Source organism: Apium graveolens, chromosome 6 (genome assembly GCF_009905375.1).
Source record: "Apium graveolens cultivar Ventura chromosome 6, ASM990537v1, whole genome shotgun sequence".
Lineage (NCBI taxonomy): Eukaryota > Viridiplantae > Streptophyta > Magnoliopsida > Apiales > Apiaceae > Apium > Apium graveolens.
This window is the reverse complement of record NC_133652.1, coordinates 23,196,052-23,212,463: the sequence shown is the minus strand read 5'-3', so window position 1 is coordinate 23,212,463 and position 16,412 is coordinate 23,196,052. Positions and strand designations below refer to the sequence as shown.

At 36.0% G+C, this 16,412-nt stretch overlaps 1 non-coding gene across 1 annotated transcript; it reads left to right on the top strand.

The window, feature by feature from the left end:
• The first annotated feature begins 1,135 nt into the window (after positions 1 to 1,135).
• On the top strand, positions 1,136 to 1,240 carry LOC141670267 (small nucleolar RNA R71). Its single transcript, XR_012554506.1, has one exon. It is a non-coding gene; the product is annotated as a small nucleolar RNA R71 (small nucleolar RNA).
• Positions 1,241 to 16,412: the final 15,172 nt, after the last annotated feature.

Below are 16,412 nucleotides of genomic sequence, written 5' to 3'. Positions count from 1 at the left end.
CTCTAAGTCATCGAGCTTCACTTTTCGAGAGAGAATACCTTTCATAAACATCGCATAGCTAGGCATTTGTTCAAGAGCTTCAGCGAAAGGTATGTTGATATGAAGTTTCTTGAACACATCCAGAAACTTCTCAAACTGCTTATCCAGCTTTTTCTTCTACAGCCTCTTAGGGAAAGGAGGTGGAGGATAGATCTGTTTCTCCCCTGTATTACCCTCAGGAGGAATGTACTCAACAGTATTCTTCCTTGGTTCCACTTTCGCTTCCTTCTGAACTTCTTCTTCAGCCAAAACTTCAGATTCTGGAACTTGAGATTTTTCAGGGCTTGCAACCTTCCCAAACCTCAATGTAATTGCCTTAACCTGATCTTCTGCTTCTCTCTTGCCTGGAACTTCTGTATCACTAGAAAGCGTTCCTGGTAGTCGATTCAATAAGGCGTTAGAAATTTGTCCTATCTGGTTCTCCAGATTCTGGATAGAAACAGCCTAGCTTTGGCATATAAGAGCCTGGTTTTTGCACATAAGCCTCAACTCCTCCCATTCAGATTTTTCATTCGAAGATAGACCTGCATCATGAGTTTGTTGTTGAAGTTGGAGTTGTTGTCTTGGTGCAAATTGTTGCTGAAAACCAGGAGGGTTGAATTGTTTTGCTCCAAACTGCTGGAACGGCTGTTGCATCGCATTCTGATTGTTGCTCCATCTGAAGTTAGTACGATTCTAGTTGTCAGGATGATAAGTGTCTGGAACTGGTTGCTGCGATCTCTGAAAGTTGCTCACAAACTGAGCTGATTCACTAGATATAGCGCATTGCTCTGTCGCATGCGAACCTGCACATAGCTCACAAACACTGGTTATCTGATTAACACCCAAGTTAGCCAGAGAATCGATCTTCATAGACAACTCCTTTAGTTGAGCAGTGATAGCCATAGCTATATCCACCTCAAGAACTCCTGCTACCTTGCTCTGTGGCAATCTCTGGGCTGGATACTGATATTCATTAGCAGCCATTAGTTCAATTAGATCATAAGCTTCCTCATAGCTCTTCGCCCATAAGGCTCCACCTGATGCTGCATCGAGCATGGGTCTGGACTGTGCTCCCAAACCATTATAACAATAGTTGATGATCATCCAATCACGCATTCCATGATGAGGACACTTCATAAGCATCTCCTTGTAGCACTCCCAAGCTTCACATAGAGATTCTTCCAATTGTTGCTCAAATTGAGTAATAGCGTTTCAGATTGCAGCTGTCTTTGCCATAAGGAAGAATTTAGTGAGAAACTTTTGAGCAAGATCTTCCCAAGTAGTAATCGAACCAAGTCTTAGCCTTGTCCCTCGGAGAGAATGGGAATAGTCTCAGCTTCACAGCATCTTCATAAACACCGTTGAACATGAAGGTGTCGCATATCTCAATGAAATCCCTAATGTGCATATTAGGATCTTCCGTTGGAGAACCTCCAAACTGGATTGAATTCTGCACCCATTGAATTATGCCAGGCTTGATCTCAAAGGTATTAGCTGTGATAGCTGGCCTGACAATGCTAAATTGAATGTCATTGATCTTGGGTTGAGATAAATCCATCAAGGCTTTCGTTCGTGCTGTTGGGTCTCCCATTGTAATGAGTACCTGAAACACAACAAGTATACCGTGAAAGTAAAAGAGTCCAAGTCAGTGAACTTTAACGACCATTGATGACAAGCACATAAACTAAACAATTAACACCGAGTCCCCGGCAGCGGCGCCAAAAACTTGTTAGGGCAAAAACACGCGATAAAATTCACGCAAGTATACGCGTTCACAAGTAGTATAAGATATAAATCAGATTCGTTCCCACATAGACTGATTTAGGTTAAGTTCAATTTATGCACTTATGCAACAATGTACGGTTATCGCTCAATGCTAAGACAAATAACAAATTGGGTTTTGATTAAACTAAGAGATTATACTAAATAACATTAACTAAGAGAATTGAGCTTGAATTACTATATATGACAAACATGGGATCCTAACTTCATTAAATACTACATTCAATAGCCTTTTTGTTCTTAACCTTAGCATGTAATGGTGATGACACTAATCAGATAACACGAAACTAGTAAACGCCAACTTTCGTTGTACGAATACCCTACTACCAAGCATCCACAAAAGAGATAGAAGTTGAATAGACACCAATTATTCTTAGTCCTTATATGTCTATAAGAATTGAAATATAACGGTTTAATGCGCAAGTTATCTATCGTGATTACATAGGGCAAGTAAGATGGTTAAAATTACCTACGAATCATGCATAACAAATACATGAACCTATGCTAGCATGGCAAGTTCTAAACCTCTATATTCACTGTCGCTTCAATAGAGATTAACACGCTATCTTATATGTTAGCTACACACATAAGACGAATAAGCACAACCAATACTAGAATATCATACAATCACCACACACCAAGATATCGAAACAAATTAATTATTGAAATCCATAAGTAAATTCGCTAGAATCACATGATAACGATTAGCCCATAATTGAACTCATCGTCATCATGGGTTCCAATGAAAGCATGGTATAAAACAAGGTCTTAATAAACTGAATAATAATCAAAGTACGAATAAAAAAAAGGTCTGGGTTCAACAAGAATGAAAACGAGCATCCAAAGTTACAACTATTTTCAAAGAATCACAAGTAGAAAATAAGATCTTCTTTTTCGGAGTTGTTTTGTGCTTCTAGGTCTTCTCCTTGATCTCCCAATCTTCCCGAATGATGAAAACCTTTTTTTAAGTATATATAAGCCCCTAGTGGACCTGTACCCTTAAAATTATCAAATTCCACTCAAAAAAGGCTTTTTTCAGCGAAATCAGCCGCGCATCAGCATGCGGTCGCGTGCGGGTCTGACGCGGCCGCGTGTCAGCATGCGGTCGCGTGCACTTCTGACGCGGCCGTGTGGGCGGCTTCTGGAAAATTCTGATGAATCTTATTTTGACCATAACTTGAGTTCTACTCGTCAGAATTAGGCGATCCAACTGTCCACGCGAAGCTAACGAGATTCTCTACAACTTGACAATGGCCATGGCTTCCAAATCTGATCAATTTTCATCATATTTCCTTTAAAAGATCTTTTCTTCATTTAACTGATACCTGAAATGCAATAACTCAAAAATACATCAAAATACCAATAACTTGAGTCCAAAATACCAATTTAAGCTTGTAATAAAGTGTTCCAAATGGATATAAAATCCACTTATCAACTTGCTACCATGGATGTGAGTTGGGAGACTTGAGATGTTAAAGATTCATTTGCTGACTGAAGAGTAGAAACTTGACTTTGAAGACCTTGAATCTGTAAGTTTGTTGATGTAGAGATGGGTTGTTGAGAAGTTGAAGGAAGGGAGGGACCAAAGGTGTCTTGCACAACATCTTTGATACCCTCCATCAAAATAGCAGATGGCTCATATCTGCTTTGATGGAGCTGATTCAACTTGAGTTTTGTATCATTGGAATTTACAATATGCTGTTGAACCACCTCATGCAAAACTATAAAATATATTCTGAGATTTTTGACATCTTTTTCTACAGAAGTAAGATCAAATCTTGCCATTTGATCAGCAAAATGTTGGAATTTTGAAGTGATCTTGACTTGAGAAGGAATAATCTCATCCATCTTCTCTCTCACCGGCTTTCTGATCTTGTCTTGATGACTAGTCAATGTTAATTCTAGAGCTTTACCAAATAGGTGAAAATTCTTGAGTTGAGGCTTGTACACTTCATTGACTGCATCATAAACGTCTTGTGAAGTCAGGACCTTGGCATTACTCCCCAGTATGGTCACATATTCATCTCTGAACCTATCCAAGACCTGATCCATCTCCAAAGTGAAGTCTTTTGATAACCAAGCATCCACATTCCCATCTTGCTCAACTTCATTCACTATTTTCAGCTTCTGTTTCTCAACTTCTTCATTGTAGGTGAGCAGAATTGCTTGATAATCTTGATTGCTCATGTCTGAAGTGAGAAGGTGCTGTGAGATGTTGGCAAGACCAGAGATTTGATCAACAAGAAGATCATCCATAGTGCTTGATTAAGGTTGAGCATTCTGCTGCCACTGTTGGATAGGGTGTGATGGTGGTTGTGAAGAATTTGAAGTTGATGGAAGTGCATCATTAGAACCACATGTGACAGATGTCACAGTTTGACTCACAGCCTGAGCTATGATTATGACAGTTTATTATTCCACACTTGTAGTGGGAACCTCCATTTGAATTGGAGGGGAGTTAGCTAGGTTACTGTCATGTACTCTAGCCTCAAACCCTTGTGTTTCTTTCAAAACACTGTCACTTGAAAGTGATGTACTTGCCTTCCCTGTAGAAGGATTATTGGCAATTGAACTCCTAGCTTCAACTGTGAGAGCAATCTCAGCTAGGGTTGTGAGGGTGGTTGTTCCCACAAGAGGAACCTCCAATTGAATTGGAGATGATTTAGATAGCTCCCCCTCGGGAGTATTACCTCAAACCTAGAAACCTGTGAAGGTTGATTTGCACATGAAGGTGCATTTGTATCTATCACAGGGTCTTTAGTGAAAACTGATGAAACCCCTGTGTTTGTGTTGGTGTCATTAAGGTCTACCCCAACATGTAGCCTCTCACCAACTAAATTTGGTTTCTGGGTGGTGCACACTGTTTCTAGAACCATGTCACTTGATGTTGGAAACATTTGAGAATTAGATTCAAGTGTTTGATTATAGGATGAAGAAATTTTAGAAATTAGACTTTGAATCTCAGATTGGAGTGTTGGCAGCTCCCCCTGAGTAGAAGAGGGAGCTTCAAGTGATGTGCTCTCCTTATGTGTGTCATACTTATTTCTCCTTCCATACACTTGAATTTGTTCAAGTGTTTGTGCAGACTCTGTATAGGGTGCACTAGGGAGAATGCTCTTTTCAACAGAGACACCCTGTTGAGAGGATGCCCCTAGAGTCTATTTTTGTCCATGTTTTACAACTACATCCTTTTGGGAGGATGCCCAAAGCCGCATTCACATTTTGCTCATTGAACTCGATTTGTTGGCCTCCGATTGAGCAAGTCACCACTATAGATACATAATTTTCATGTATAACTGTTCTCACCACAGCAGTTGTTAAGAACTCATGCAGAACATCCAGGTACAGGATTGGGTTAGCTGTTAAAGCACCTGTAAGATAAGATTCAGAAAAAAAACTTAACAAACCCCTTGAAAATATCAGGAGCTTGGTTAGCATCAGTGAAAACAAGGTAGTTAGTTCCATTCTTGGGGATTTCAGTTCTAACATTGCTGGGTGCCATTGTTGTTGAGTAAGAGTGAATGGATAAAAAGAATTAAAGAGAAAGAGCTTGAAACGAGAGAGAAATCGGTTTGGATTTGAAAGTTAGGTCACTTAGAGTTCTCGAAGGCGTAAAGAGGTGTATGTCGAGATGTATGGGTATTTATAATAAAAGGTAAATGACTTATCGAGAACTCAAAATAAACGTTTGGAATTTGCTTATCGAGAAGTCATATAGAGAAAATAGATACATATCCATATGTCATATTTCTGAATCTTATCGAGAACTAGAAAAAGACTTTTTGAGATGTCAAATAAATACCCAGTTTGTCCTAAATGGACTGAATTGTTTCCAATTTTTATTTGAATAAGTCAAATTAAAATCAGAGTGATTTTGTCAAAAGTATTTTACCAAAATAATTTATTAAATTAAATTATCTCATTTCTGAGTTATTTATAAGTCTAAAATTGTACTTGTAGAGAACTTTGTGAGTTAACACTTATAGAAAACTCTACAATGACTTATCGATAAGTCATAATAAAGCTTATCGAGAAGTCCCTCGAGAAGTCAGAAAATTGACTTATTGAGAACTCACTCGAGAAGTCTGAAAATGACTTGTCGATAAGTCAGTTAGATTTATTGAGAACTTAGTTCTCTATATACTTTTGATTACTTTGGTTCTGCCTTCTGCTAATTTTACATATTGAAAATGCAAATCAACATTTAGACAGTTCTCTTAGAATCGAAAAATTCCAAGCTAAATTTTGAATTTTGAAAAATAGATATGCAAAGATTTTATGAAAATATTTATAATTCATATTCCAGTTAATTTCCAATTAAATCAAATTAATTTTTATTTACTAGAAATTAATCTGCTGCAAAATGTTAGCTGAGTTCTTGCCTTAGGATGAAGAATTTAGCATTCCAATTTCACCTACAAGTCTAGTGAAAGTTGCTTCATCCAAAGGTTTAGTAAAAATGTCAGCTAATTGTTTTTATGTTGGAAAAAAAATGAGCTCAATGGTACCATTTGCAGCATGTTCTCTAATAAAATGGTACCTTACATCAATGTGCTTTGTTCTAGAATGATTAACTGGATTAGCCATAATAGATATAGCACTAGTATTGTCATACATAATTAAAATTTTGTGTAACCCTAGTCCATAATCCATTAGTTGATTTCTAATCTAAAGCACTTGAGCACAGCAATTTCCAGCAGCTATGTATTCAGCTTCAACTGTGGAAGTTGACACAAATTGTTCTTTCTTGCTATACCAGAATACAAGTCTATGTCCAAGAAACCGACAGTTTCCACTAGTGCTCTTTCTGTCAACCCCGCATCCAGCAAAATATGCATCTGTGTATCCAACAGCTTCAAAACCAGTTCTCTTAGGAAACCATAATCCAAAGTTTGGAGTCCCCTTTAAGTATCTGAAAATCCTCTTCACGACCATCAAATGTGATTCCTTTGGATTGGCTTGAAATCTTGCACATAGACACGTTGCAAATATGATGTCTGGTCTACTAGCAATTAAATACAGCAAAGATCCAATCATTCCTCTGTAACCTGAAATGTCTACACATTTTCCTTTCTTATCTTCATCCAACTTGATAACTATAGACATAGGTGTAGATGTAGGTGAACAATCAATCATACCAAACTTCTTTAACAAATCCTTAACATACTTAGTTTGGCTGATGAAGATTCCATCACTTTTTTGGCTGACTTGAAGTCCAAGGAAGTAACTTAATTCTCCCATCATACTCATTTCATATTCACTCTGCATGAGTTTTGATAATCTTTGACATAAATTTTCATTTATAGAACCAAAGATAATATCATCCACATAGATCTGAACTAGGATCATTTCATCACCATGCTTCTTGTAGAATAGAGTCTTGTTAATAGTACATTTAGTGAATCCATGTTTAATACAGTGTGTCATACCAAGCTCTAAGTGCTTGTTTTAGTCCATAAAGAGCCTTGAGTAACTTGTATACAAAGTTTGGAAATTCTGGATCTTCAAAGCTAGGTGGTTGTTGCACATAAACTTCTTCTTCCAGCTCACCATTAAGAAAAGCACTCTTGACATCCATTTGATACACTTTAAAATTTGAGTGTGCAGCAAATGCAAGAAAGATCCTTATTGCTTCAAGTCTTGCAACTGGAGCAAAATTTTTATCATAGTTAATTTCTTCCTCCTGTGAGTAGCCTTTTGCAACCAACCTTGCTTTATTTTTGGTAACAATTTTATTTTCATCCATCTTGTTTATGTACACCCACTTTGTTCCAATTACACTTCCGTTCTTTGGTGCAGGAACCAATTCCCAGACTTTGTTCCTTTCAAACTGATTTAGCTCCTCTTGCATAACAGATATCCAATCAGGATCAAGTAGAGCTTCTTCAGTTTTCTTTGGCTCAACTTGTGAAAGAAAATATGCATGTAAACATTCATTTGCAGTTGCACTTCTAGTCCTCACTCAAACAGTTGGATCACCAATAATTGCTTCTCTAGTATGACTTCTATCCCACTTTCTGGTGTGAGTTCGTTGACTTGAGTTTTCGGCATTTTCTTCACCATTGGCATGACTTGCATAACCTTCTTCTCTTTCTCCCCCTGAGTTTCTGCTATCAAATTCAGGTACATAAGATGAGCTTCTATTCTAATGATTCACTTGTTCAGTTGACTCTTCATCTATTCTGTGATTTGTGTTGACTTCAGCTTCATCATCAGAATTACTATCAATGTTAAGATTTTCAAACTTTAGGGCTTCAGATTCATTTTCATCAAGGCATTCCAAGCCTGGACAATTATCATCATCAAAAGTAACATCTTTCATTTCCTTAATTTTCTTTTGTTCAAACACATAGACCTTGTAGGCAGTTCTCTCCGATGAATATCCCAGAAAAAATTGCCTCAAAAACTTTAGAGTTAAATTTTCCCACATATTCAGAGTTATCCTTCAAAACATAGTACTTACTTCCAAACACATAAAGATGCTTCGGCTTTCTTTAGACAAGATTGAGTAGGGTGATTTTCCAAGATTCTTTTTAATGAGATATCTGTTTTGAGTATAGCATGTAGTGTTCACAACTTCTTCCCAAAAACTTGTTAGAAATTTTGCATCTTACAGCATTGTTCTAGCAACCTTTACTAGTGTTCTGTTCTTTCTCTCAACTACCCCATTTTGCTGAGATGTTCTAGCAGCTGAGAACTCTTGAACAATGCCCTTGTCATTGCCGAATTTAGTTAAGGTTGCATTCTTGAATTCTGTTCCATTATCACTCCTCAATCTTTTTACACAATTCTGATCTTCAGCCTGCTTCTCAATATTCTTGATGTGTTCAATTATGATGAGTAGAGTTTCATCTTTAGAATGCATAACTTCTACCCATATATATCTTGAGTAGTCATCCACCATCACAAGTGCATATCTCTTTCTTGAAATTGACAGAACATTAACTGGTCCAAATAAGTCTATGTGAATAAGTTGCAAAGGTGCACTTATAATATTCACAGTTTTACTCTTGTGACTTGATTTTTCATTTTTCCTTTTTGACAGGCTTCAAAAACTTTATTCCGAGCAAACTTCAGATTAGGCATGTCTCTCACTAACTCCTTTTTGACTAGAGTGTTGATTGCCTTAAAATTCAAGTGAGACAGCTTCTTATGCCATAACTTTCTTTGCTCTACAGATTCCGTGGTGTAGAAGCAATAAATTCCATCCTCATTTGCTGAGTCCAAGTATGTAACAAATAAGCTTCCCTTCCTTGCTTCTTTCAGAGCAACTTTACCAGTCTTTTTGCTGATAAAAATGTATTCTCCTTTATCAAATGAAACCTTGAAGCCTTTATCTGCAAATTGACTGATATTAAGAATATTCACTTCAAGACCAGCTACCAGTGCTACATCTTCAATGACAATATTTCCAGAAATCAATTTGCCATATCCCATTGTGAAACATGTGTTGTTGTCTCTAAAAGTCACTAATGGGCCAACCTTCTCCTCAAACTGATAGCAGGGCCATATCACCTGTCATATGTTTTTAGCAATAAGGATAAAATGTCTATGATCACCTTTCTATGATCCATCTGACTTTCTTCCTTTTGTCCTGCACACAATAAGGATTAAGTGTTTTTAGCAACCCAAACAGTGTTGGGTACTTTCTTCTTTTTACAGAATGTACATAATTAGAGTGAGTTGATTAAGAAAGAATAGTGTTCATAGACTGTTGTGCATTTTCCCTTTTTGATACAGACCCAATGTTCACTTCTTTGAGGTCTACTATCAACTTATGGAAACTCTTCATCACTTTCAAATTGGAAGGGATACAGTCGAACTTGTCAGAGAATGAGTAGGGATCATTTGTATTTGCTTCATTGTACTTGCATGCTCCTTCCACTAGCTTTCTAATAACCTTTTTACAAAGGTGAGTTAGATGATTCACAGAGCCATATTTTTGACATTGTTTTCTTGGAGCAACAAATGCAAAGTTGTTGCTTTTTTTATCCCAATCTTCCCATTTCTATTCTTCTTCTTCTTTCTTGCATCTTTAGTTTTAACTTCCTTGACAGGTGTCTTGGAATCCTGGTTGATCTTAGGCTTCTTTTCAATTTCAACTTTGGAAGTTGGATTTGTTTCTTCATTTTTCTTTGCATTGTCTTCATCAGCAATTTCTTGCTTTATGATCAACTCCTCTTCACTGAAGTTTACTTCACATGCTTTGAACATAGGTGAACCAACCTTTCTCAGCATAGCTAGGACATCTTCACTTTCAGTTGCTTTTCCTTTATCACCTACCACTTTCTTGTTATTGTTCAAAGCATCATAATCAAGATCAATAGATATATTAGCACATGGCTTGTTCTTCTCATTATACAAACCAACCAACTCAAATGCATTCATGTAAGACTTTAGTTTCACTTCATTCTTTTCCAACTTTTCCCTCAACACAGCTTCAATTTCACTAGCACACTTTAGCTTGTTTTTCAGATATTCATTTTCTTGCTTGATTGTGTCAAGCTCTACAAGCAGCAGATCAAGTCTTTGATTCTCACTCTCAAGCTTCTCATTAGCTTTTGTTAGCCTACTGACCTCCTCAATAGCTGCTACCATGCTAGTGTGTATATGAAATATCTCTACACTCATCTTTTCCACATTCTCCTTATATTAACTAGCATTTAAATTAATAGTGGTTAGAGTTAGTACCTATGATTTTGAAGTGGATGCTTCTCAATGCTCAAAATCCATTAGTGCATAGTTTCCAACTTTTTCATCCTCATCATCATTATCAGTGTCATCCCAACTCTTTCCTTCTGCAATATAGGCTTTTCCAGACTGTTTCTTCAAGAGAGCTTCATACTTTGCTTGCAGTTCCAAGTAAGCTTTATCCTTCTTCACCTTTTTGGGCTTCCTGCATTCAGTAGCAAAGTGACCCAACTCATCACAGTTGAAGCACCTTATCTTTAATCTGTCCACAGATCCTATTTTGTAGCCACCTTTGCTAGCTGAATTATACTGAGCTTTTGGTTTCCAATTATTGCTGTTGTAAGATAGTCCATTGCCTTTGAAAAACCTTGGCTTCTTGAATCTTATGTTGGAAAATTTCCTATCCAAGTAAGCCATGGATTGGTCCATTTCATCTAGCTCATCCAAGGTGTAGTATTCATTTTCCTCCAACTCCAACACAACTTGCTTCTGAGATCCTTTGTTCTTTTGTTCTACAGCTTGAATAACTAGAACTTGATTGTCTTGCTCATCTTCACTTTCTTTTCTGTCATTTAAAAACAAAGCACTTGAACCATCAACAACATGTCCAAGGTGTACTTTCAATGACTTTCTTTGCAGCATCTCAAGTTCATAAGTTTTCAAGATTCCATATAGAACTTATAGATCTCTTCCTTCTATAATGGCTAATATTTTATGTTCAAGATGGTCAGGAAGGGCTAGCAGAAATTTTAGGTTAACCTCTTCAGCTTCATAATATTTATCATGTAGCTGCAAGTCATTTATCAATTTATTGAACCTTTCAAAAACTTCAGCAATTCCTTCCTTTAATGACTGAGATACCAAAATCCTTCTTTGGTTTGACCTAACTTCCTCTATTCCTTCACATAGAATTTCTATCTTCTCCCAGATCCGTTTGGTTGTGTCACATTTGATAATGTTATTGTACATTACATTGTCAAGTGACTCTATTAAAATCAGTTTCAATCCAATATCCATAGATACTTTCTCCTTTTCAGGTTCAGTGTATTGTGAGGGATTCTTAGGAGTATAATGAGTTGGAATGACCATGTCTCCATCTGTAGATTCATCAACTCTTTCCATGGGGATGAAAGGGCCATTCTTGAGAATCTGAACATATAGTGGGTTGGCCATCCTTATAAACATCATCATTTTCTTTTTCCATAATGTGTAGTTAGATCTGTCAAAGGTAGGGATTTTGATACTGCTAAGCTTTTGTGTATTCATTCTTCCAAGATCTTTAATCTGTTTGCTTTCAGATTTTTCTCTGATACCACTTGTTAGGTAATGAATATAACACGGGGGGGGGGGGGGGTTGAATGTGTTTTGGATGTTTTAAGCTTTTTAAACTATTTTGGATATGATGAACAAAACAGTTTAACTTGTAGAGATATAGTGTTTAAACAGAATTAATAAACATGCACATAAACATAGTATCTTCAAAACTCACTTAATTTTATATTAAAATCAAGTATGTCTTGCTACAAATTTAGGGTTCTTTGTTGATAAAGAACTCAGCTACTTTCTTGAGAGAGTTACAAGAAAATTTTAGATATGTTTGTTAAATCTAAAAATAAAGGACCAGTGTTTACTTTATACATCAGTAAACACAGGTTTTACACAGCATGCAATAACATGCACTAAACCCTACTTTAAGTTATCTAAAACTTTCCATTTCTGGCTTAGTGTATCTTTGCAAACCGTGCATGTCTGTGGCTTTCCTTTTTCAGATAATCTTGGCCTTTGATCTTGTACTCTTCAAGCTGCTTTTGTACACTTTTCAAATCAGTGATTGATTTATTTGTTGATTGACAATCTTGGATCTTTAACTGGTCTGCATTATGTACTTTGAGGTTTATATTGAGATCTCTGGTTTGAACTATAGAGAACTGACATCTCGATAAGTATAATGGCTTATCGAGATCTCTTAGTTCTCTATAAGTGCTTTGACTTTTTGAGGTCTCGGAGTTCTCTATAAGTGAACTTGTCTTGTCGAGGTCTCCAAATTTCTGCATGTAGAATTGACTTTTCAATATCTATGAGATCTTTATAGGCATTTTGACTTGTCGATATCTCTGAGATCTCTAATGAGAAAATTGACTTGTCGATATCTCCAATCTTCATATCTTCATTTTAACTTGTCGATATCTCTGAGTTCTCTAATGCAGAAATGACTTGTCGATATCTCCAATCTTTATGTCTTCATTTGGCTTGTCGATATCTCTGAGACTTCTCTATAAGCTATTTTGGGACTTCTCGATAAGTCATTCTGGAGTTCTTAAATGACTTCTCTATATGACTTGATCCGTGACTTGTAGATATCTTGACTTAGAATATTTTTCTTAAAACAGATTTATTCAACTCCAAGCTTCTTCACAATTTCTCTGAGACATGATCTTCTTGATCTTCTTCCAGAGTTTATTCTTAGACTTGAGACGGTTTACAGAAAAATACTCCACTCTAATCTTTGAAATTTTTACAGATTCAAGTAATACAGTATAAAATTCAAACTTAGATTATCATACAATCAATTCTTAGAGTTGTCAATTTGACTTAGTCTTGTTAAAGTACAAGCATGTCTTGTACAACAATCATTATCAACATCAGGCTCTCCTATCTCCATAATTCTTGCAATTATTAAATCGGAGTCAACAAGGCCAAAATAAAAATAATAAACATCATTAAACAATTTCCTAACCATAATGGGTGTATCACTGGAAATGTAAACCGACATAAGTAACAAAATAAAATATGGGCACTTCCCATTTTGTAATGAACTCAGCTCCACACCACCACCACCATGCCCTCCTCCGGAACCACCTGTACCAAATATATCTCTAGCCAAACTTCTCAGAACCAACCCCTTTCTCGTATCATCCAAATTTAACACCCCGATTATCACTGAACAAGTAATCTTATCTTCAACTAGAAACTCATCAAACACTTCAGTTGAATGTAATATTTTTAAAAATTCTTAAAAGATATCCTATAAAAGTTTTCATACTCGTATTCATAAAACTTGTACGAAATAGTTTTATCAAATATAGCTAGTTGTGGGAGAGTATTTACCTTCACTCTCTCATCCAGCCCCACCATGGGTGTGAGTATTCTAGTAGAATCAAGTTCCGGGTTGTCAATGCTTCCGTCAATCTTATCATTGATGGGCCATGCATCTCCGTCAACGTGCCCACATCTCTGACTCAAGGCCCTCAACCTCTGCCCCCAATTTATTCATCACCTTCCCTTGACTTTCGAGTTTCGATTACTAACACTTTTAGAGATTGTCATTAGCTATCATAGTTGTTTTGAAAGCCTTAAAAACTGTCTCATTCCTCTAAATCTTAGAATTTTATCTCATTTGAATCATTACGCTGTGCGACAGTCGACGACCACATGAGATCAGCTGCCACACTAGCCGACAGACCCCAAGCACAAGGGGATAATCATGAACACTTATCGAATAAAAAGAAGAATGAACTTCGTCTTGAAACCCTAACTGATCATCATTAACAGTGTAACACCTCCTGGCTGTTCTGAATATTGATCTAAATAAGTTTCTAATCACTGCCATGTATATTTTGAATATCGATCTAAATAAGTTTCCAATCGCTGCCATGTATCGGCTATGGTGTGGGTAAGATGTTCAACCATATATGACCGGATCGTAATACTTTGATGTCACTTGTTATGAACCAACTTCATAGGAACAATCACTCTAATCTATGAACTACAATTTAAAAGATAAACTGAGCTTTCGAGAGGCGCAAACTCTCCTAGAGAAGATAGATAGCATAATTAGATTCCTTTGTGGCGCTATAATGGGTGTAATTTCAATAATATAGCATCCACACAAAATACCAACTCCAATGGAGTACTATACTTGGTGCTAAAACAGCAAAAATGCTACACTTGGTTCTAAATATAGAACAAAGTATAGATAATGCTAGAATTGACACATAAGCATGCAAGTGGCGAAATACATTAATAAAGTAATAGTAACAAGTATAGTTGTGTACTTTATGATTATGTAATTTGAAATAGAGCTTTATTTGGATATGTTTGGTGCTATTTTGCATCTATCATTGGACCATAAGTTCTATTTTATCATCAAAAATTACTTTTTGATTTTAAATTATAGTAATAGCTACATCTGTTTTAACATCACCATTGGACTTGCTCTTGCACAATAATCATATGCCGCTCTTAAACCATTACGCCCCCTTTTATGTATTCTTCAGATATCTTTTACTAATTTGCCCCTTGACTTGCTTTGCTGACCTCCATAATTCTATTATCTGTTTTGCCCTTATTGTTCTTTCTCTTATATTTAATTAAGTCGTGAGCCTTATATAGATTCATGATAATAAATTTCTTATATTTTTTATTTTAATTATTAGGATATATGAGTATCTTATCTTTGTACTTATGTTAGTAGAAGAGGATATTACATGCGATAAAATTACTAAACATTTTTAAAAAATGTTGTAATAATTGATTTCAAATTTTTTAATCTACATCACCAAAATGATCAACTTTAACTCCCTCCTTCAAAGTTATTTTTGCTGAAACATAACCGAGTAACAATCTTGAAAAAAGTGGTCAACGTATTTTGCCCAATATAGAGATATTCAAAGAGTTGAAATACGAAACCCAATCCAGAAAAAGAAGAAAGGCCCGAAAACAGATCAAGCCCATCCTACCCAATTTTCCAAAAATCCGGCCTAAGTTAGCTTTAAAAAATGAAATTGTTAAAACCCGGCTGACCGAACTTTTGTTACTTGCTGGCCCAAAACTTCTTATAACGCCGGTAAGCTCAAAATTGACCCGCTAACCAAAATTCTTCAACTTTAAGTGTTTGATTTGGTTTAAAATAAAATTTCCATATATTAATTTATTAGGTCACACAACACTGTAGAATGGGGTTGAATACAGTGTTTATACAATCAAATCGATTTCAACACAAGTATATAACAAATATCAAGTATATTCAATAAACTCTGTTACAATATGAACTGTTGTTCTCTCTCAGTGATGAATAAATATCACTAAGAGCTTCTAGGTTACAAAGAATAATGTTCTCGATAATGATAACACATTTAGTGTAAACCCTAAGTCTGTGTTTATATAGTACACAGTTCCAAGATATATTCTAATTGATATAGAATACAATTCTGTCTCCTAAAATATATCAATCAGATATCTTCTACAAGTCTTCTAGTCCTCTAACTCTTTCCATGCATATCTTCTATTATTTTAGTCTCGATCTTCTCCTGTAAATCAGCCGCATTCCTTATCTGAAAGTCTTCCCGCACTTAAGTTCTGATATACATCTTCTGACAACTTAAGTTCTGATATTAAGCTCTGACTTCCAGTAAGTCCTGATTTCAGTAAGTCCTGATATGTCCTATTGTTAAGTTCTGAAAACTAAACACAAATCATATTAGACATGACATCTCAAATATATCTAACAATCTCCCTCAACTTGTAAATTATGCAAAATATACAAGTTAATAGATTTGATGATGTCAAAAACATTTTATGTACTTACAAATGCAATAAGAGTTTAACTAGATAACTAACTACAACTTACAGTCCTTATAGCTTTTACCAATCTCACTGAGTCAATTTGAATCCAAAATGATTCTTGACAAAGCTTGATATCAGTTTTTCTTCTTTATTCCTCGGGACTTGAGATAGTGTAGTCTTGACTTGCTTCATCTATTCATTCTGACTTTCAATCTGGTAGATTGTAGTCCTTAAAGCAGAGATATGGTTTCTTTCTAAACCATCACCCAGTCTTATTACCCTTGAATGAGAAGAATCTTCATTGTAGCACAAACATTTCTCTTTCAGAATGACTTCAAGTTTAACGGAATCCT